This window comes from Varroa jacobsoni, unplaced genomic scaffold (assembly GCF_002532875.2).
Source record: "Varroa jacobsoni isolate VJ856 unplaced genomic scaffold, vjacob_1.0 contig01012, whole genome shotgun sequence".
NCBI lineage: Eukaryota > Metazoa > Arthropoda > Arachnida > Mesostigmata > Varroidae > Varroa > Varroa jacobsoni.
The window spans coordinates 13,785-35,298 of NW_019214568.1; the positions used below are offsets into that span (position 1 = coordinate 13,785).

General features: G+C 40.4%; 1 protein-coding gene across 3 annotated transcripts in view; it reads left to right on the forward strand.

Moving 5' to 3' along the window:
• Window positions 1–14,538: 14,538 nt before the first annotated feature.
• LOC111271779 (uncharacterized) overlaps window positions 14,539–21,514 on the forward strand; it is a 41,892-nt gene continuing 34,916 nt past the window's right edge. For 2 of the 3 annotated variants that reach the window (XM_086973040.1, XM_086973041.1), the window contains exon 1: window positions 14,539–14,946. The gene's annotated coding sequence lies outside the window, so the exon portion shown is untranslated. The remainder of the gene's footprint in view (window positions 14,947–21,514) is intronic. The other variant, XM_086973036.1, reaches the window with a different exon arrangement.

Sequence of the window (21,514 nt, forward strand, 5' to 3'; positions counted from 1 at the left end):
ATCTGTTGGCACGGAGACCAAGCCTGGTCCTCCTAGCATGCCTCTTCCGGCCGACCTGTCTAAGTCTCAACGTCCCATATGCGCGTTTCTAGACATTCAGAGCACAGCAGAGCAGAGCACATCTGGCGTCAGCTGGTTGTCTGGTGTGTCGCTACCGTCTCTATGGTCTCCTGTCGCCTAGCGCGGCAGCCTGCGGCTCCGGGTAGGCCGAGCGACCAGCCTATCTCCCTCCCCCCCCCCCACGTGAACTAGGAACCCAAGAGGACTTGGCAGCGATAGGTTTGCAACTATAACAGTTCCTGGTTCATCATCACCGTCAAGTGTGGAGTAACGAGGAACGAAAGGGAAGGACTGAAATAGAGATGGAGCTGATTTCGTCTGTATATACGTTTGTGTATTTCCGTAAATATGCACATTAGTTGGTACGTTAATCTATTTGGCTGGTTTTGTACGACAACGCATGTCGGTAATATGGTCGTGTTTTATTTCGTTCTGGTTAGTTAGTTCGTCTGTCTAGATAAAATAGACAGTGCTGAAAGAAATGAATAGAGAGATAGAATTAATTATTTAAGATGTACTTCGCTAGAATGCGCGGTCAAACAATTATAAGTTATTAGTAAGGGCTAAAACAGGCTGTTATGCTATATGAATTAACGAAAAAACGTTGCCAGTCCGATTTCGTATGTCCTGTTTGGGACTCCTAATAAATATATGTTGTCACAATAACATCATTCGGCTGTGTTAATTCAAGTTAAGAAGTTGAACCCGTTGTCCCCATAAATATCACCTAGCCATGGTGCGTCGTGTAACAAAAAAATAAGCACGGAGACTGTATCGAAATGTGCGTACTTTACAAATATACGAGAGTGTTAAGGCAAAGATGATCCGTACAAAGCCGCCAATGAAAAAAGATTCCTTGCGTTTAGCCGCGTTGCTTGCTAATGAAATTTTGTATTAAGCAGTAAGCTAGATTGCGAGAACGCTAGAGCACGGGCTGTGCTCCATTTACTCTGGTGTGGTGATTCACGTAAAAATATAGCGCAATTATCATAGATAAAAGCTTCAATCATTCAGCCCTTAGCTTTGGGAGGAGATGGTTTTTTCAAGCCGTTTAGGTCATAATGATTATTTTTTGAAGGTCGTTGTTATTGAAAACGCTACAAAATAATTTATCTGGTGTAATTTCAGTGATGCTTGTACTCTTCTTTTAAAGGAACTACGTATGGAATATATCTAATTGTCGGTAGCATATCAATTAAAATTTGAATGTTAAATAATTATGCGCTCGAACGAAAAATACGTTTTTAGCATATATTTGTGTTCTATATTTTCCCAGCTATCTTTCTCCGTACCATAAAGCTTACCTCACATTTAATTCACTTAATTAACAAAGGTCATGCCTTCACTTATATCTATAGGACTGGAAATTTGCCTAACTTCGACAATTTTGGCTAGCTCCATCTTAAAGGTTTAAGGGTGCGACGTGGCACAATAATTGCCTCTGCAATGTTGACCCTGTCGCCTTTCTCATTGTGCCTGCTATGATCAGTTCCTGCAGTCAACCTTCGCCTATGCAGAAACGTTCCTCCAGCTGGATGAGCACCAAAACGGAGTCACGGAAAACTGAACAACTCACGGCTAAGCAAATTCACAGTTTGCGTGCGCCTAATCGAATTATTACACCGGTAGGGAAATCAAAGGCTCTCAATGAAGCATTCCTCATCGAAGAAAGCCAAGTCAGAAAGGATCGAGAGAACTAAGAAGTAATTGTAACAGCTGGAGGAAAGTCAGTAGTCTTGCAAACAAAGCGGTCGACGTGGCACTGCAGTCCTGACGTCGGTCGGGTGTCGATTCAGCACATACTGGGTATTGCCACCAAGCAGGGTATTCAGGCCAGGCCCATTAACGTGAGCCAGTTGTCCCTAAAAAAGACATATTACTGTGCAGTAGTGCTCATTGAGGGAACCGACGAACATTATGAAACTAGTGTTAACGTAACTCAAACCAAGCAGCGAGGATTAAATAGGGATTAGCACAACGGTGTGTTCGAGCAGGTCGTGATTAAACCTATCCTATTAGATAGAGTAATTTTAAATCTTGACAAAATCTCTCAAAAAAAAAAAGTCCAATTTTCCTAAATAGCAAAGGTTTAAAAAAGTAATAGCTTACCTTTTTTTGTATAATATTTTAAAACTTGGGTCACTTTGACATACTTTTGCTAATCGTAGGGTGAATTTGGGACATTCGATTAGGGCGACGTAAAATTGACACAGGATCGCAACAAGCAGCGGACGTGTGTCGAAGCTTCGAAATTCCTACTTCTAAGCCTTTTTTTAATAAATTTAATAAATAACTTTATAATAAGTGACTCTGGATACATTAAAAAGCTAATATTAATTCGCCCAATACGATGTACTCCAATCCGATTCGCTAGGTAACGACTATGCCCGAAAACCTTGCATTATCATATGGATAAATTTGAATTTTAGCGATTTCAACAGGAGCGTAGTAAAAGTTAATTAAGCGCAAGACGGGCGGGCACTTACCAACGCAGAGTAGATCCTAACAGATAACTGAATAGGTAATCGATTTGAGTTCAACATAACGTTTCACACTTTTGCTATCTTCCCTGTGATTTAAGACTCTACTAGCTATGTAATATTTTACATACAAATAGTCAGCCTCATGTCGTGCATTTGTGTACAGTATGGACTCGTAAGCCGTCTCGCCAGCCATCGGACGGTAATTGTAATCTTAATATGATGAAAGAAGTCTACAGCCTGTCCCAAAAGAGGAGCACGTTCCATTGTCATCTTTCATCCCTGACGTACCAGGAAACCTTCCCTTTTAGAAGTAAATATATAGCAGAGCTTATTTTGCCTTCACATGCTAGACTTCGAATGGCCGACTACTAACAGCAGTCCTGCATCTTGCTTCGCGAAGGGCACCTTTTTGTATTCAGCACGACACAAAAAACTCACGGCACTTTGATCTGTCCCAAATAACACTATTGTGCGGCTGTGTATAAGGTAGACACGAGTATGAATGCCTACTGCCATTGCTTATAGCTGTAGGAAGCAGTGATGAGAAGATAAATCCGGGCGCAATTCGGACCCGCTTGCTGAATCTGGTGCTTTGGGAACTACTCATTCCTCATCGCTTCGTTTCCTGAATAAACAGGATTGATAATTTGCCCTCGATGAGGCGTCGTTTACAACCGAGCGCATACCGGAAGTAGTTCCCAAGTGCTCCCAAGAACTTCAGGTACCCTTAATACTCTCTTCCAGTTACGATTAATATACTGTTAATACAAAGTCAATTGGTAAGATTACAAATACGACGGAAGCTTGGATGAGTATGTTACAAGGATTCCGATGACCTCAGCCGGTGGCTATTTCCAATAGAAAGACGGAATCGCGCAATGAAACGGTACGTTCTGAATCACGTGGACTCAGACCCACTACACACTGCAATATCGATCTGAGCGAAACATTTTTAGACTAAATATATCATAGCATTGGACCGATTCGAGTGACTATATATACATATATATATATATATATATATATATATATATAACACGCAAGATGATAAAGAAAGGGGAGAGGCAAGCTTTCAAATAAGGGACAGATATGTAGGCAATATGATAAATTTAAGTTGATTCTTCTCTCCGTCACATGGAACACGAATCACACATTTGCCGGCCCAAACACGCACGTCACAATGCCAGCTGCCATTAGCTTTGAAAATTATATTATGATTTTTAGTATATCATTGTTTTACATATTTTAAGCATAGATGAAACAATAACAAATGAAAAGTCATCTGAAACGGATGTCGCTTTTCAAAAGACAGTGGTCCTGATAATTGACGGTAGTGTAAGCTGACTGCAATAGATTTCGGGCGAAGTCCATGCCAAATACTGCTATTTTTTTTTCAAATTAACCTACGGAATGTTAAGATCGCCAAATGTTAATAGGCAGGACGACCATTATTCTTTATATTTAATTTAAACTGTATAGGTGAACAAAGCCATCACACTGAACAGCTAATCGCTTCTATGAATTGGATTTGCTAATGGAATTAAAGGCTATGAAACTGTTTTTTTGCTGAAACAGAAACAAAGTTAAGGTTAAACGCGTGTTTGAGTAGCGGAACGTCAACGATCGTAGAGGTGCGCGCACATAGACGCGTTCCATATCACGCATTTCAGGCTCTCAGATTTTCAATACATTAATTAAAGATTCCTATCAAGTATCCGATCGAACGCCCAGGTACTGCGTCGTGTATGTTGTCCACATAGTAGTATATATAGTATATATCTATAGTATGGCGTAATGCGACATGGTCACATTTGGCTTGTAACTGTAATATGGAATCGCATTTTTCGTAATGTTTTTAATCTTTTTATGCACAACGTTTATTTACTACAATCTAATTACTACTGTGAACAACGGTTTCCAGTTTGGGCTAGTGCCAATGCCCCGACCCACTTAATCTGGGAACACATGGAAGGTCTACGTTCAAAATCTGGTGTAAACCCACTACGTTTCGCCCTAGGGACAGTCGTTTGAAGCAGTATTTAACGACAGTACGCACGTAGAACACGAAGCACATACTAATTGTGATTAAAGAAATTAACCTAAGTAAAATATTTTTATTAGGTTACGCGAAGCGTACCCTTGGATGCTGATGATCGTACATGTTGGCTCGCTAATTAAACAAGTGAGAAACAACTGAAATGCATTCGGCCAGATATGTTTTCGTTAAATTTTTCCTCCTATTAATGCAACTGATAGGGACAAAACTTTTCATTGTTACCTCAATAATATATAGTTCTTGAACAGAACTGATCAAGTCTCGTATTAGCGTACACAAGTATGTTTTTAGTATTTCATTGTTGGAGAGGAACGATGGCCCTCTTTGATCGGACTAATTTTTAAGAATGGAAATGCTAAAAAATTAATCAAAGCCACTGGATGAAATTCAAAAATCGTTCGATCGGACAACCTTGTCCAAGATGAAAAAAAAATCCAGTGATACGTAGTGACCATAGGTACGGAAATACTAAAGATTCGATTTTTGCACTGCCATTTCTAACCAGCGATGAAGCGCACTGTCATTTTGGTTTTCAGAGACACGCTTTTAGCAACTGACCACGGCACTGCTCAGCTGAAGCCTTTATTAATGCCATTACCGAAGTTGACCCTGGTTGAAAATAGACTGAAATGGATCCATGCATCGACTCATTATAATTTAGTATATTTCATGAGTATTCTTCCGAAAAAAAAAAAAAAAAAACTCCTTGTTCACGCAACTGCTTACCATCTTTTAACATATCCATTGTCGTGACAAACTGCTAAGTTAACCCAGCTTCAGGCTATAAGAGAATTTTGCCTTGCCAAGTGTAAGCGTTCTTAAAACTGGATTTTACTGCACGCTTCATTACCTTTTTCATCGAAAAAATTATGGCCTCGTATTTTGTACATATTTTTACATACTTAGATTACGAAGATGGGTGGTTACAAGATGGTGTTGTGTAACTCGAAAGTGCTTTGTGCGTATCTATTTAACTTAGATCACCCTTGCGTTTGCGTAAGATACGATTCTGTAACACAACGTATATGTTGAACATAGTTATTCTGGCTCTGCATTGAAAGATAAAGTTAGAAGTCGATCGAATTCAAGGGGCTACCTCAGCTCAGTAATTTCGTAGAGTGTACACCAAGTCTTAAAAAAATTATTAGTCCATTATCTTTCTCAGCTTAGTAGCAATGCATAGACGACATTCTACGCAGTCTAATGCGCCGATCGTATCCTAGCGAACTCCTCTCCGAGGCGCCTAACGTTCTACTACGAACGGATCGTGCTGACTGAGTTCCGAAATAGCTTACTGTGCCCGAACAACCATTGGGTGGGGTGGTCGCAGAAAGCAGTAAAGGGCAGTGCAAAGATAGCTTCTTATCTTTTGTTAAGGCTACAGACTTCACGCTACAGGCTAAAGTCAGACCACCGACCATTTCATTTCAGACCTGACCAGAGCAACCTGACAACCGGAAGCGAGCACCACCTACTACTGATAAGCACTTTATGGTGATTGAGGCCTTTCGTTGATTGCAGAACTGGACGCAGAGGGAAGAAACAGTGTTTCTTTTAGTACCTGGAGAAGTCCACGCTAGGCTTCCAGTCAACGATATCTCCACGTCACCACACGCCTCCAAGTGGCAACGTTTTGGAGATCACTGGTGTGTCGGACCAATAACCCAACTGGTTCAACCTAAGACGCTATTAAACCACCCGTCAAATAGCACGTTTAACACAAAAAGTATGCGAGAAACATATGCGTTCTTATTCTAACAGTCTATCATATGTCGTTTGAGGAACGATATTTCACTATAGATTAGTGATGCTACCCAAATTTCGTGTCTCCTTCGATATAATAGAATAATTCAGATATTAAGGAAATGATAATTGCATTTTCTAAGTATTTGCGTCAAAAGTTTCACTTGGAATGATACGAATCGAGTGCAAACTAAAAATTTCTAAACTTCGACTGATTTTGAACGTTTAAAAATTATTAAGGAATGGCCAAGAAGGAGCCACTTTGAATGAAACGACCTCAATGATAGATCGATGTCGCAGGCACCGTCTAATGTAATTAAATATGCATACATCTTAAATAAATATAATACGTTATCCCAAATATATATTACGTGACACTCGAATTATCATTGACTTATACGTGTGGATTCCCAATACAACAGCGGTACTGAAATAACGTTCTTGGGTAGTAACAAAGTCATTAAACGCTTATTTCTTAGATAGTTTCCCTGTAACGCAGTGAGGCATTTTTGCTCTGTTTCATACAAGCTTATATTATAAAATCTTGTAATGAAATTGTATCTGGTTGCTCAAGCGAACCCAAATAGCACATTTAAAGGCATTTATCGTCAAGGCGGAAGAAGGGCTATTTAGATCTCCCGAGGACTCGCCTAATAGCAGCAGTTATGATGAGGGTATGTCAGTGTTCACCTGCAGAACCCTTCACAATGCGTACCTCTAATGTCCTTCATGGGGTCATGTAAGAGCTTTGAATGTAAGCAAGCCATTGTCTGTCATGTGACTTTCTATTATGTCGAAAGGTCATCATAATTTTTGTGAATTTTCAAAGCATTAAGGCCATAGAAAAATCTCCCTTTTTCGGATCCCTGAGATTATCATAATCGCTGATGGTGGTATCTTACCTGAACTGGGCAGGCGTATGACCACAAGGACAAAGAATGAGATCACATAAAGCTGGACAAAGATGGATAAAGATGGACATCGCTTTAGTTTTAGACAAACCCGCCGGTTTGTCCTCTTAATGTTCGGTATTTCTCGTGGAAGGCACGACGGGCATGACGTTAGAAGTGTAACTACGCTGTACTTATTTGTAAACATACTAGCCTTTAACGTGTAACATCTACAAAAAGATTCGGAGTGCTCAAGAAAATTTTCAATGAACATTTTGTAAAGTAAGTATGTTGATCGAAACTTCCCGAGCAAGACCTATCAGCTTCGTGCCTGTATGCAGCTTTAATATTTTTCTGGTTACATCCCATACGTTTGTTCAGATATTGCTGAATCACCATATAATAGACATTCCAATAATAATATTTATCCTCATATAAAGAAAAACGCTGGCATTATCTAGTTTTATACAAGATGCCATACTTGCATCCTGCGCTACTGACTAAACAAAGCTATCAATAAACTTTTTAATAAACAAAAACAGACATTTGGCTTGAACGAACACTAGAGACAAAATACAATATTGATCTTACAGAAACTCCTTGTCACAACAGTTCTTCTAAAGTACACCTATTTTAAACACAAGTCGGTGCTCGTGTTATCACACTGTCGATTTGAAGATTCATGCATAATAGGGTAATCACAAGAAGCATACTTCTTAGGAAAAAGAAGGAACAACAAAAAGAAGGAAGAAGAGGAAGAAAGTTGACAATATTAATGGAGAACTGTTCCCCGTATAGCGGTTTGTTTTTACGTTTTGCATTCAAAACAGAGCTCTATCAAATAGGGCTATTTATCCCAAAATACGAGTAACATGTGGCCATGGTTCCTAGCTGACACATTAATGAAGCATTTGCTCGGTCGACAATAACGCTGGATAACAATACACTCTCCAAAGTAAATGTATTTCAAGAAATAGGGCTCTATTTCTGCTTCTAATGAATGCACTCGTTTGGGGATTGAGTCCTCCAGGCCAGGTCCGTTACAGGGAGTTACCGAACTGAGCGCTGTCAAGTACTCTCCAAGATCCTCCAACTAACAAGAGGGTCCTTGAAGAGGTCTTCCACAGACCCTTAACTACAGACAAGAACATGAAAGCCCAGACTTTATTAAAGACCGAGTGCATCGGTGTAAGACTGCATGGCATTGATCGTTCCCTTAACTGCTCATATTTATGGTGCTAAGTTTGACAGCCACCCTGCTCATTTCACTAGAACCTGCGGGGCGGCATCACATAGATTTCTATTATATCGAGCTTTCTCTTAACTGAAAGCAAATTAAAATTTTTGTTTTAAGTCTGACCCGGGCAAAGGCAATGACACAAGCTGCTTGCCTTTAGGGTATTAAAGCACGCATATGGGCAAGTACGTAAATAACTTATTTAGAAGTTACATTCGCACTTGCCTATACAACTATACTATATAACGAATGTTGGTTTTTCGTGCCAATTGTTTATGAGTTCTACAAAATGCAAAAATATGTATATTCTACAGTTAACTATTGAAGTACATTAGCATTCTTTTACCAGAAATATGGATTTGCTCTCGATTGAAATTTTTTTCAAAGGTTTGAAAGATTTTTGCTGCTGGATGATGGAAAACCCGACATTTCGAAAGAACCGTGTTTTTTTGGTCGGAAAAGCGCGAGTTTCTAAAAAGGTTGGTACAAAACTTCATTGTGGCCTCTATCGAACTGCTTTACCGTTGGGCTTGTCCGACTTGCCATGGACGCTGGAGACCTTCTTTCCGCGCACATAAATGCTAACGATGAAAGCTTATCGGTGGCCTCTGTCTTCTACAGTGTCTCCTATTTAATAATAAATGGCTTTCTATATATATATATATAAATGTATATACATATACATAAATATATACACGTGTGCATTACAAGAGAATTCGGCGGACATTGAAATTGAATACCTTTTGAACTATTCGAGCTCAAGTGATAATTTCTTGATATGTGCTAAAAGGTAGTGTCCTTTATTTTGCACACACTTAGAGCTCTGGCAACTTTTAGGCAGCGATACTTTTACCATTCGCGTTCCCGTATACTATTTGGATCAAAGTAAATCGACGATGTGATATACATGTCCATCAGTTGTCTTTTTAGGGTATGGAGCGCTCCGTAATCACATGGATTTAAACCGAGACAATGAGCAGGTTAAAGCTAACGTTCGACGATCCTTCCCTTAATCCAGAGCGTAATTAAGGCATGGCAACTCAGTGTGGTGTTATCGGTAAGTAACACATTTGCCGCGATAACGGTCTATGAGTTTTTTAAGGAACTAGAGATAACGAGCTGCATTCATCGTTTGATTTTTGACGAGTAGCAGGTGCCCTAATGTCCATTGCAAGTACGAAGAACACCTTGCATCCAGAGCTGCTCGACACCGCCACCTACCCGATATCTTTGAAGGGCAGTTCTATTCTTTCGCCAGGTACCCCTCCGACTGGTGGCGGAGAGTGAACTATACGCTCCAAAAGGCTTCCTTGTTGGTTGAAAATAAAATACACCACACTCCTTTTCAACTGACATGTAGTAAATTTATTAAGAATCTATTTTTCAATTAGTTCCCGCGTTTTCAGTATTTGAGTAATACTTCTGAAATACGTTCAATGCGAAATGCTACTTTTAGGTTTCAGGTTTGCTTTCATGAAGAGTCCCGTCGATTACGGTACTATGTTCTGTTCATCAGATCTGGTCACCTTCTTTCTTATCTTTAATATTTGAATTTCCGTTCCTAAAACGTTTGCACCATTCACGCACTGTGCTTTCGCGTGAGCTTTCCTTACTTCATGTCTTTACTTCGATTAATTTCCGCAGCTATGCGGTTTTAGAGAAACAAAAACTTGAGAGTAACAGATGATTTTCTTTCTGACGCCATTTTTCCCGAAGTTTACCCAATAGGTTTTTACTGACAAGTTTAAAGAGGCCTGGAGCATTTACCAGCCAGATTTCGCCTGCTAGCGATACGTAAATCAAAAGTCATTCAAGTTCCGAATCCGCCTTATAATATATATATACAACATTATCCTTCCATTCATTGTGGACTGCTGATTTACATTATAATCAAATTTCCACAGGAGTACGGTTTCCAAGAAGCTTCGCTCCCACATGCGATATGATGAAAGCCAAGAATTGTACAACGAGGAGTAGCCTTGCTCTACAGGGCTCTACAAAAGTCACATTGACTGTCACTAGTGCTAAGAAGAATTGAAGATCAATTTTAGTTTTTTTTTTTTTGTTCCAAACTCTCCTAAAGTCCTTGTACACTTTAGTCTTTTTCCCTTCCATAAAGACTGGTATTCCTGTCTACTAACTTATTACCCGTTTCAAGTATGCAAATTTAATCTTATCACAATCCGCCAAGTCTTTCTCTACGCAATGATTCCGGATCATTTGTATGCCTTATGTACCGTACCCTAAAGCGGCATCTTCAGGTTGAGAAACGGATTGCTTTGCGAAAAGATGGCGTGTAAGGGGAAGATCGAAATTGATGCTGATGCCCTAAAAACTTTTTGTACTCTGTCTTCTAAATACTGACCACCCCCTTTAACAATTGTTGTTGTAACCTTATAATAAATGCAAGAAATCAATCTTACGACCAAACAACGCTATCTGCTTGCAGTCAGTTTTCAGTTGAGTATTACGACTGAATTACATTGTTTATGTGTAATGTTTGGCTGTTCAAGTGGTCCCGTAATACTAGGCGGCATTAACGATATATAGTAAGGCGAAATAACGTTATGACATTATATACCCTAGATGATCTAATAATGTTAGCAGATTCAAAATGAGCTACAAAAGTTGTTTAGAACAATATTTACATAAACGCTTTCCATAAACTACCAGTAATATGCGTTCTTTTTATACTACGATTTGTTCATATCATAGCATCCTGCGTTATATGCACTTAGAGAAAGCTTAATTACTGTGATCAGAATCCGATTTGAGGTTGACGATAAATCGGAGTATTTTAGTAGGTCGACGCACGTGCGTTCCACGGCTGCAGTCTACGGGATGCTCCACCTCCTGCATTCGGCATAAATATCATACACAGATGAACGCGAAGCCGCTGTAGTAGTTCATCGCACGCACGAGCATATTCGAGGAGGCTCAACTGTCCTCACCTCCCGATTATGTCTCGATGATGAACGGTTGAATTACGTGGGTGGTGCGCATGCGCATGAGAAATGACGTACCCAATAGAGCAAACGCAGAATTTTGTTCAGGACCCCCCCCCCCACGCCAATCCAGAACAGCGAACATACGTTATGGAGAAATAGTGCAATGTACGAGAAACGGTGCTGGCAACGGCAACATTGCAAGCCCATTCAACATGGGAAAGTGCATCCTTACGGCTGATATGGCTACGGTTGCTACTGCCACTGCTGGAGTCACGTGTGGGTCGACTCACATCAATAATGAGACAGAGGTGGCAAATGACGACGAACGCAGTGATGATGGTAATACGTACTAGAACGCTTCGTGGTTATGGGAAAATTAAGTACATGTAAGCTTTTGATTGAACGTAGCAAGAGACGAAAACGGACCTTTGCTCAACAAGCTTTGCATGTCTGCAAATATTATTGTTATATATGAACGTATTATCATTCAGAAACATAACTTTCATGTATCTCCATAATACAAAGGATTAACCATAACAAAAGGTTACCTATAATCGTATGTATCTCTTAGGACTAAAAGGCAAAGCGTATACTTCGCTTTTTGTCCAATGACAGCAAACTAAGTTGGTTGAAAATAATCAGTATTTAGTCAAACATAAGCTAAATAGTATTGTTTATTTGATAGACACAGCCTAGGTATTCGAGCTGAATCATTCATCGCATTTCACATATTGATCCTCAACACATTATAAAGGTTTTTTCTAGTATGTGTTTTTCTAGATAAGAGTGTATTTAGATTGTCAAATAAAAATCACTTTGCGTTCACCATATTTGATCTTTTTAAACTGGGTCATTTAAAAGCTGCCCATTATGGTCGGGAATTTAAAACCTTTATAAATCCACTACCCAAAAACCTTGTTCCTTCGTTTGATGCTAGTGGCTGATAATTTTGGTTTTAAGAGTTAGTATAACGTGCATTTTTGAATACGATTCAATATGTTGTATTGGACTAATAAATATAGAAAAATCAAGAAGAACTTTACCTTGCATCTGGCCTACCTATCAACCAGAAAACTCGCTCGATCTCAGGCCAAATTTTTTTAAAGATTTGCAGCAAGTAAATGTGCCAGAGTAAGATATATTCTTGTATTCAGCTGTTTCCCCTCTTCTCAAATAGATTTGTACAGCATAGTCAAAATGCGTTGTATCGGTTAACGGCTTGAATCCGGTCCTGTAAATCCGATCTTCTGAAAATGGTTTGGAAAAAACCAGATACCGTCAAAAACGTATGTCAGCCATTTTTGTTGTCACTGTTGTCGCGTTATTGAATAGCCTTTATCCTGAAAATCTGTTGCAGTATTACTAGCCAAGCTAACCAGTGAACGACATTTAGTCGAATCCCGGTAGGATTTTCAATTTATCGAAATAAAATTGCGGCAAAACTCTTTAAATCCAAAGTCTGTCTGTACATTTTTTCCGCCCGATCAACGTTTAGGTTATATCAAATCAAGAAGCTTCATGCAAATAGCTATCAATTTCAATAAACCCTACGGGTCTGGGCAAAGGTCTGTTAGTTCTCCTAGCGGAAAGACCTGCTGGGAGCCTAGAATAACCTAGCTCTTCTAGGTAGAGGTAGGGTTTAAGTTTTGTACGTCAATAATTTAGGATTTGAAGTTACGTAAAAATTTAAATAATAATTTTTCTTAAGTAATTCTGTATTAAATTTAGCAAATCAAGCGCGATTAACTTAATTAGAAAGGAAGCAACTTTCAATGCAATGTTCAGCTCCGGCCGTATACGCTAAGCTCAGAACAAACTATAGACCACTGTATATAAAACAATTATCAACTAGTGCCCATCAGAGCGTTATAAGAACACCTAGACATGCAGCGGTGTTGTCAAATGCATGATATGTCACAAACAGATTTCTTCTAAACAATTCTATTTCTCAGCGACGATCATTTTATAACCGGGCCATTACCGACAAACTTAACAGGAGTAATGGTAGCGCCAGTTGAGCAATACGCGGATAGAGTATATTAGCACCATCCATCACGCGTGGCATTGTTGTGCTTAGTAGGAATGATGTCATTAATACTGAGGATTTTACGAGGAGGGCGCTACGAGCATAGGGTTTGCCGTTTAGTTACAGTGGAATGAATGGCTAAATTCGGTAGAAACCTTTATGTAGTATGCTGGTAACCCTCAAGCTCGAGACAGGTCCTTGCAGGTCCAAGGCCTCGTGCAATAGTGCTTACGCATGAAAATGACAAGTTAATCAGTGATAAGGGCATAACACTACGCACTGTTTGATACGAGACGTCATAATTTGATGCGATACTCGAGCTAAAGGATCATCGGTATCGCGCCATGCCTGTTTACATCCGTGTCCATATGGGACTGCCACATCATGTCTGCTATGCCAGCCTGCTTTTATGTTTATATCGGACTATAGGGCTTTCGCTGTGGTTGTCCGTTATGTGCGCGTCGCATGCCTTCTTTTCGTGCACTCTTTGAATTACGACCGTCGTGCGTTCATAGCCTGCTGTAGTGTCATACGCTCTGCATTTAAAGAGAAGAACCGGGATGAGGACAAGATGGGGGCGCGTTGCGGCGCAAACAACGATGCATAGCGTTACCGTGAGGGTGCAGCTGCTCATTTTAATGTAGCTCCTTAGCGAGCCGTTTCATGCGCATACTCTTCCATTGGAGCGACGAGCAGCTACCTAACTGGCTGGCAGCACCATTGTGAACGATAGAGGAATGTTAGAGAAAGTGAAACACCTCTGGATGAGGCAGACGAGATAGAGGTAGACAGAGGTGACTGTGGGACAATCGAGTTGACTGTACGTCAACTCTATTGTCTAAGCACTAGCGGTCGCTGTTATTGCTTCAGGTATTGTGCTGTGTGGTACGAACTAAAGAATCATTAGAGCCCGCGAACCTATCTGCGGAGATGGTTCTTCGTTTCAGCAGTTTGACGCAGCGTACAGAAACAGCAGGGGCAGCATCTGCCCTCGCCCCCCTACCCTGCGCAGCCAAGTAGAATAATGATCCTGTCGTATTCGTACTCCACGTGCGTGCCGTTCCGTTACGGGTTCTCATCGCGAGACGAGACGAAGGCCGGCCAACAATCGGCCATTGTTCAGCACAGGAGATAATTGCAACTGCTTTTTTTGACTCAAATGGTGTTGTTGTTGTTGTTGTTTCTACTGCTGCTGCCGCCGTACCGTTGCTCCAGTGCACATATAAGCGTAGGTCGCGTCCGTCGCTTGGCACTACGATTCTAATAGAGGAAAACTCAAGTCGTTATTGCACGTACTTGAGCATAGCGTAACTGAACGGTCTGTGTGCATCTCCACAGGAACACAAATATTCAATGGTTTAGTGTTAACGAGCTTGTAATTGTTCTCACATCACCTACAGAGCGATGCTTGATCGCAGCGATTGCTTTTGCAGCCGTTAGCGAAGTCATTCGACAACTGTATAATTCGTGCAGGCCATCAAATAAACGCTGTTAACAGCAAAGGTACGCATCTATTAATGTTGGCTGACAAATTTTTCAAAATACGATAGAAATTAGGTCGCAGATTGATATCACAGCTGGTATCGTCGTTGCCAGATCACCTTCAGGTGCTTTCAAACTATTTAATGAAATGATCGGCAATATTATTAGCATTCGGACGGCTCGTACTTTAACCATAGCTTCTATGTATTCCGTATATCCAATGCTATGTTTGGCCGCAGGGCAACATCGAGAAATCTAAACTATCTTAGAGTCCTAAATCAGGTCACATACACTCCTTATTAGTAGTGGGACGATTGACGCTTAGATACAGTAGAGCTGGACAGTTATTTTGCATTGGTCCTGTTTAATGAGTTGATGGTTTAATTGTTTAGATACTTACTCGCTTGTTGTTATAATAAAATCCTATTCGATTTCTATAATGTTGACGTTTTAAATGGAATTGATGCCTTTTTATCACCTCGTTGACTATTTCGTCATGGTACACCTTGAATGTTTTCGAATAGATAAAAGTAAATACAAACCGCATTAAGAAAACTGTCCTGCATCGAAATGATACACGCCATTCAAACTTACTCAGTGCTTCAATGCGTTCCTTAAGACACGATCGCCGCACTTCATACGCAACGAAAATTCTGTGGAGTCTTAGAAAACGTAGAAAAAAAAAATAGTATTGCATTTTGTTATGCAGATCGTCGCGATCCTATGTCCTCTCGGCATCTCTACAAGGCTGAGTTAAGCATAATTACAAATGTCTACCACAATTAAACGCTCACCAATTGTAAAACATGGTGAAACATCGGAAATTCTGTTGAAAATATCTACTTTTTTTTTTTGATGCAACAAAACCCATATCTAATATGATGTATGTAATATATTGCGTCCGTTTAACACATCCTGTCTTATACATAAAATGGTAAATTAGCCTGAATTTGTAATAAGGTTTTGCTTTAGAAAAGTAGCCATTGGGTTTGATAACGCCTAAACTGACGACTAAGAAAAAGTCAAAATCCTATGCACGACCTTTTGAACAGTCACATAATGAAAATTCTGTTGGATATGGCGTTCAAAGACATATTAACCATTGTTCAATAATTTTCAACAGTGTTCTAATTGAGGCAAAGTTTCGATAATAATTTCAGACTTTACAATGTTACCAAGATTTAAACAAGTGGCTAGGTTAAAAGTCAGGTAGCAGGTCCAGATTAGATGGTTTAACTATACCTTATCTAAACCTTATAAGTTCGCACGAACGATCAGCAGTGCATTTTATTTGTAGAATGTAATTAAGAAGTCGAAAAACCGAAAGTAGATTTGGAAGTTGGCATACTCAAAAAACAACGTAGCAAACTTGACCGTTTTTTTTTAAAGCAGGTCTTCTCATCTACATCCTACTTGAATTTGCCTTAGGCTTTTATCTTCATACAAAATGTATCGATAATTCACTTGATAGAAATTGCAAAATCTAGTATAGCTTTTAGATATCTATTATCTAAAGAATTGTTGTAAGTACTATGTTTTACTTTTTTATATTAATAATAGTTTCTACGAATCTCGGCCCCATACCCTCCGTAAGTTACTGCCACTATGCTCTCCCTGTTTTTATATGGCGGAGCTGCATTTTAGACCATCAAGTTGAACTCAGCCCTTGCGAACTGCATAGAGAACTCGAGTGGCCCGGCGATATTCGTGGAATAAATTTGCATTGAATAATAGATACCTACCGTTGTTACTCCAGTGCCCTGAGATCTTTGCCCTTGTTCGGGACGATACCCCTATTACATATACGACGCGTGAGCCACTGTGTGCAAGGTGGTCATTCGGTTATAGATTTATATATAAATATGTGTAACTTAGTAGTAAAGCTCCACTATCGCCTAAATGGGTTTGTTTAGTTGGAGTTTTTGATGCTGTTACATAATGGCAAATCTAGTTGTTTCTCTATAAAATGTAGGATATTTCTCATAACGCATATGTACACAATCAACGTCCGGTAGTTTTTATGTTTGCAGGTATATGATATGTTTCAGCCTTAAGCCTGTTATTTTGCACCTGTAAAGTGCCAGTTTATAGTTTAATAATGGTCTCATCATGCCAATACATGCCAGTGTTCAGCTAACCAGGCTTGTATAGCTTAATGAATAGGGAATGTTCATAACCAGCGGTGAACCAGCCGCTACTGCCGTACCGCGTTATTTAACAGCCGATATGCTGTTTGTGCGGAGCACGCACTACCAATCCTATCAAACAGATATACTAGACTTTCGATTTCGGACTTGGCTGTCGCGGTGCGATCGGGAACAACGGTTGTGAGTGCTCCACAGCGGGACGTGGCAGGCGCCTTCCCCTAAAAATGACTGGCCACGATGTCCGCACCGAGGCAAGTGTTCGCTGACCGCTTTGTTCAACACACGTAAAAACACGTCATGTCACGTCCCCACAGGCCAGCTCAGTCGCAGACAAACAGGCAGAGAGGAAAGCAGTCGTGGTCCTAGAAGCGTCATCCTCCGAAGACGTCCTTGCAGACAGAGACCCTTCATAGGCCACCTGCGGTATGTCGAGTTAGGCTAAATGGAACGACCTTCTCGATTCACGATTCAGCCGACGGTTTTTGCCACGTCGCATATCGTCCGGAGGACTGGGGCTTTCCATCAGACAAACGGAACATTTCACCCCACCAACTTGTTAGAGACGAGCGGTTAGAGGGATGTTATGGTGTAAATATAGAAGAGAACGGGGTTTTTTAAGGCATTTTTTTTAATCTGGCATAAACATTACAACCGGACATCTTACGAGACATAATAATAATATACATCGTTACAACAAATTTCATCTGTTATCGCGCATAATAGTACGCAAAACCATTAATATTCACATCCGAAAATTCCCAAACGTACAGAAAGATCACAGGGGCTAATTTAGCATTTTACAGACGCAACTAGTTAATAGCGTGTAGTTGAATACTTTACGAGAAAACCAGATAACAAAAATAAAGCTGAAGCCTCAAGGAAGTTCGGCGACACGTTACCGTGACAAAATAAAAGTGCAACAAACGAAGCGTAAAGCACCGGCCTATAACCATACGGTATCGCAAAGTCTGGCATTCGGCTCTTTGCTCGGAAATCCTCACAGATTTTCCGATGCTAAGGAGATCCCCTAGCCATTTACCCTATTCCTTACTATTATCAGAGACTATGTTACATCTATGCCAAAATATATCCCAATGACTGGAACTAACAAAAAAAAAAATAGGTCGGCTCGTCATGGAGCTGTTACATGCAGCTGTAGTGTAACGGCAGTGAAGCACAGGGAAGACCTTTGTCTGCCTTTGACCGTGCTAACATCATAAGAGTGTTCGAAGTGCGGCAAGAAGCCAAGACAGGCCTCAGTAATCTTCTTGTTCAAACCTAATGTAGCATTTACTGTCCTGGGAATGAGAGGCACAAGCTAGGGGAGTTCTCCATCGTTTTTCCCGCGCCGCGCCTCGTTCACTATCGCAACCTTTGTTTAGGGCCCACATGGCCCCCTAGATGAGTCATCGCACCAGAGCGCGCCTGCTGTCCTCGTCCACTCAGGCTTAACGGGGTCCCCTCGAAAAGAAATATAGATCTCGGTAGCAAAAGCAGAGACCTTAGTAATGCTACAAAGCGTGAGGCGTCACAACAGCAAAGAAGACAGCGAACACTAGAGCAAGTATATATATATATATATAGTGAAGTATGAGGCGTTTCCGGCCATTGTCAGATTTTGGTCCGTAACATCCGCTCCGGATTGTCGCACTGTCGATCTTCTTTTTCATAGTTGCTTGCGTGGCATTGCGATGCTTTTGAGGCAGCGACTTCTGCATAGGTCTATTTTTGGTGTGTAACTAAATGGCAAGTGCTTCAATAGTTCGATGACAGGTGTAGCCTCCTCTGTGGTGATATTGGTGACCAGCTTTTGGAAAGGTATATGGTTTTAGTACCCTACCGTTGATCTGTATAGGGTAGTCGGTACTGATGAATGACAAGATGGCTCCTTAGCACTACCAACTAGACAACAAGCCCATTACAACCGTATAGCAGGACAATGAGTGCTAACAAAGGTCATGCCACAACCATAAATACGCTCCACATTAAATGCTGACTATTCTTGTCTCTCTTCATATTTATAATAATAATAATTATCATATTTTTGCAAAGGAATTTTCGTACGTAAAGATTACGCAGTTATTATATTAAGCATGCGTTCTCTTCCGTGGCGTCTTTCTTGATTCGTAAAAAGAAATAAACAAATAAATAAACTACTCCTATAATAATAGAGGAAATTCATGTTAATTTACCGTATCCGAGGATGTTGTTGATACACTGTAGGTTTATGTTAATTTTCGAACAACGAGGCCTACTATCTCTATTTTCGGTATAGCGTGCAAAACACGTCAGATGTCCATGGTTTGGAGCCTCAAGGTTTGGAGTTCCTTTATGAGTGAATGGAGGTTTAAGTGTCATGGGGGAAGATGTATTTCAGCCAATTATAAGCAATGATATTTAACAATTTGTTTGTGTTACACATTTACAAGCAATATAATGCAAAATTAAACTAAGGTTTTCACCAAGGTGTCATTATAAACCTTTTCCGTAACAAAATGTTAGCGCATAGCTAAATCAATTTTATTGTTGAAAGAGGCTTTGCCCTTCAAAAACAAGCAACTGTTTAGCAAACTAGCACTAAAACGCATACGCATGATTTCCCTAGAAAGAGTTGCCAAAGAATTGAACTTTCAGGACAATAGCTTTAGTTTATAATGTGCTCTTTATTGTTTATATGATTGTATAGGTTAAAAACCAATTTGATATAGTGCACTGTGGGTAAAAGTCATAACGCACAAAGTTGGCCTATTTAAAAAGCTGACACAGTGAATGTCTTGTGCCATTTCTGGCCCAAGATTTTCGGTGGACTCTTCTCCAATGTAACCAACAAAGCCCGGAGGCGATATACGGTTTTCCCGTGTTGTCTTCGTCGGAAGGACAGGGTAACGCTTACCAAAAGGCGAGCTACAGCTGTACGTCAACCCTTGCTCCGCTATTGCTGTTACTGTGGCAACAGCAGCCGGACACAGGCAGCCCTGAGCTGTAGGGAAAATCTAATTTATGAGAGAACAAAATCTCCCGTTGTTAGCTCGGCCATGCGAGCAAAATAAAGGCCGTTCCCATGAACGACGAAATTCATCAAGAACTGATGGCAACGATGCGAATTACAGTCCGAGGTTACCGATACCGCCTATATATTTGTTTAGCCTTGGCGTACTCTTGGTTTAGCCTGTTGTCTCAGTTTTATTTTGATAGTTTGCACACAATTTGCGACAATGGCTAAGTGCTAGCAACAGTCTCAGAAGTATTTGTTTGTAAGGGATAGATAGATAGATGGATGGAGACGACGCGCCGTAATTCGCCCAGCTAGTGCAAGCTGGTTTTTTATGTTAGCGCACAACCAGACCTTTTCCATCAAATTGTAAAGTAAACGATTTATGGCGAAACTAATGATGAACGAAATTTTACAGAGGTAAGGTTTGTCGATCTAGTCAACACCTGGAAGCGAGAAATAGTTAGAAGGAGGGCTATATGAAGTTTTCATTCACTCTATTCTATCGTACTGTATATCATTTTATAGAGAGCGTTGTAATTTTTCTTCTTCTTCTTCTTCTCATAATATGTTTGGAGTACCCTATTTAAAGCTAACAATACGTTAATTTTTCGTTCAGAAATTCGGTGTCAAAATCGAATGGTTTCAATTTAGCTGATCTAATCGTAAGATTAGATCTTTTTAAACAACATTTTTTCTGTATGTTTTAAATTTTTTTAATTACGCTTTAAAGCAAGTTCTTGATCAGTCATCGATTTTTTTTTTTCGGTCTTCCTCGCTTCGATTGTTGTTTGTCACAAACTCGTTGCATTTTCGAAGCAGGAGCCTCAGAGGCCACTTTTCTGAGGAACGTCTGTAGGGGCATGCAAACGATGCCAGCCATAAAGCCCCGATTCATTCGACTTGGCATGAATGAAGGTATCGACACCAAAGGCTCCAGCGAAGGAGTGCAGGGAAAAACGATGGTACGCAACGGAACTACCAACAGCAAGAGCAGGGAGATTTGCGGAAGTCGTAATGATTCAGATATGGTCCCTATTCTTATCGCGGTGGGAGCCCGTGAACTATAATACCACCATCTGTACGCGGTTCTTGCTTCAAATACGCGAAATCGCTTGCTAGTCTAACGGTGTGGTGCGTCCGCGTGTGCTGTAAGGATCTTTCTATTGGAATCGCTAAAAGTGGGAAAAGGGAAATGTGGTAAGGGGTTTATCCCATGGAATTGGCACAACAGCAATGACTTGCAGCTTCTTATAGTGTGCCCCTGGATGATGGGACGTTGTGGTCGATACATCGCGAACCCAAGGTGGGACATATACAGTCGCGGCAAGTGTACACTTTTTCTTATGTACCTCACCATTTTTCTCCTGTGCAGCGTTTCTTTTCGTTTTTCGCGTGAACTTTTTGCAAGTTCAAACTCACGCAGACTAGGTGTTGCTATTGCGTCTGC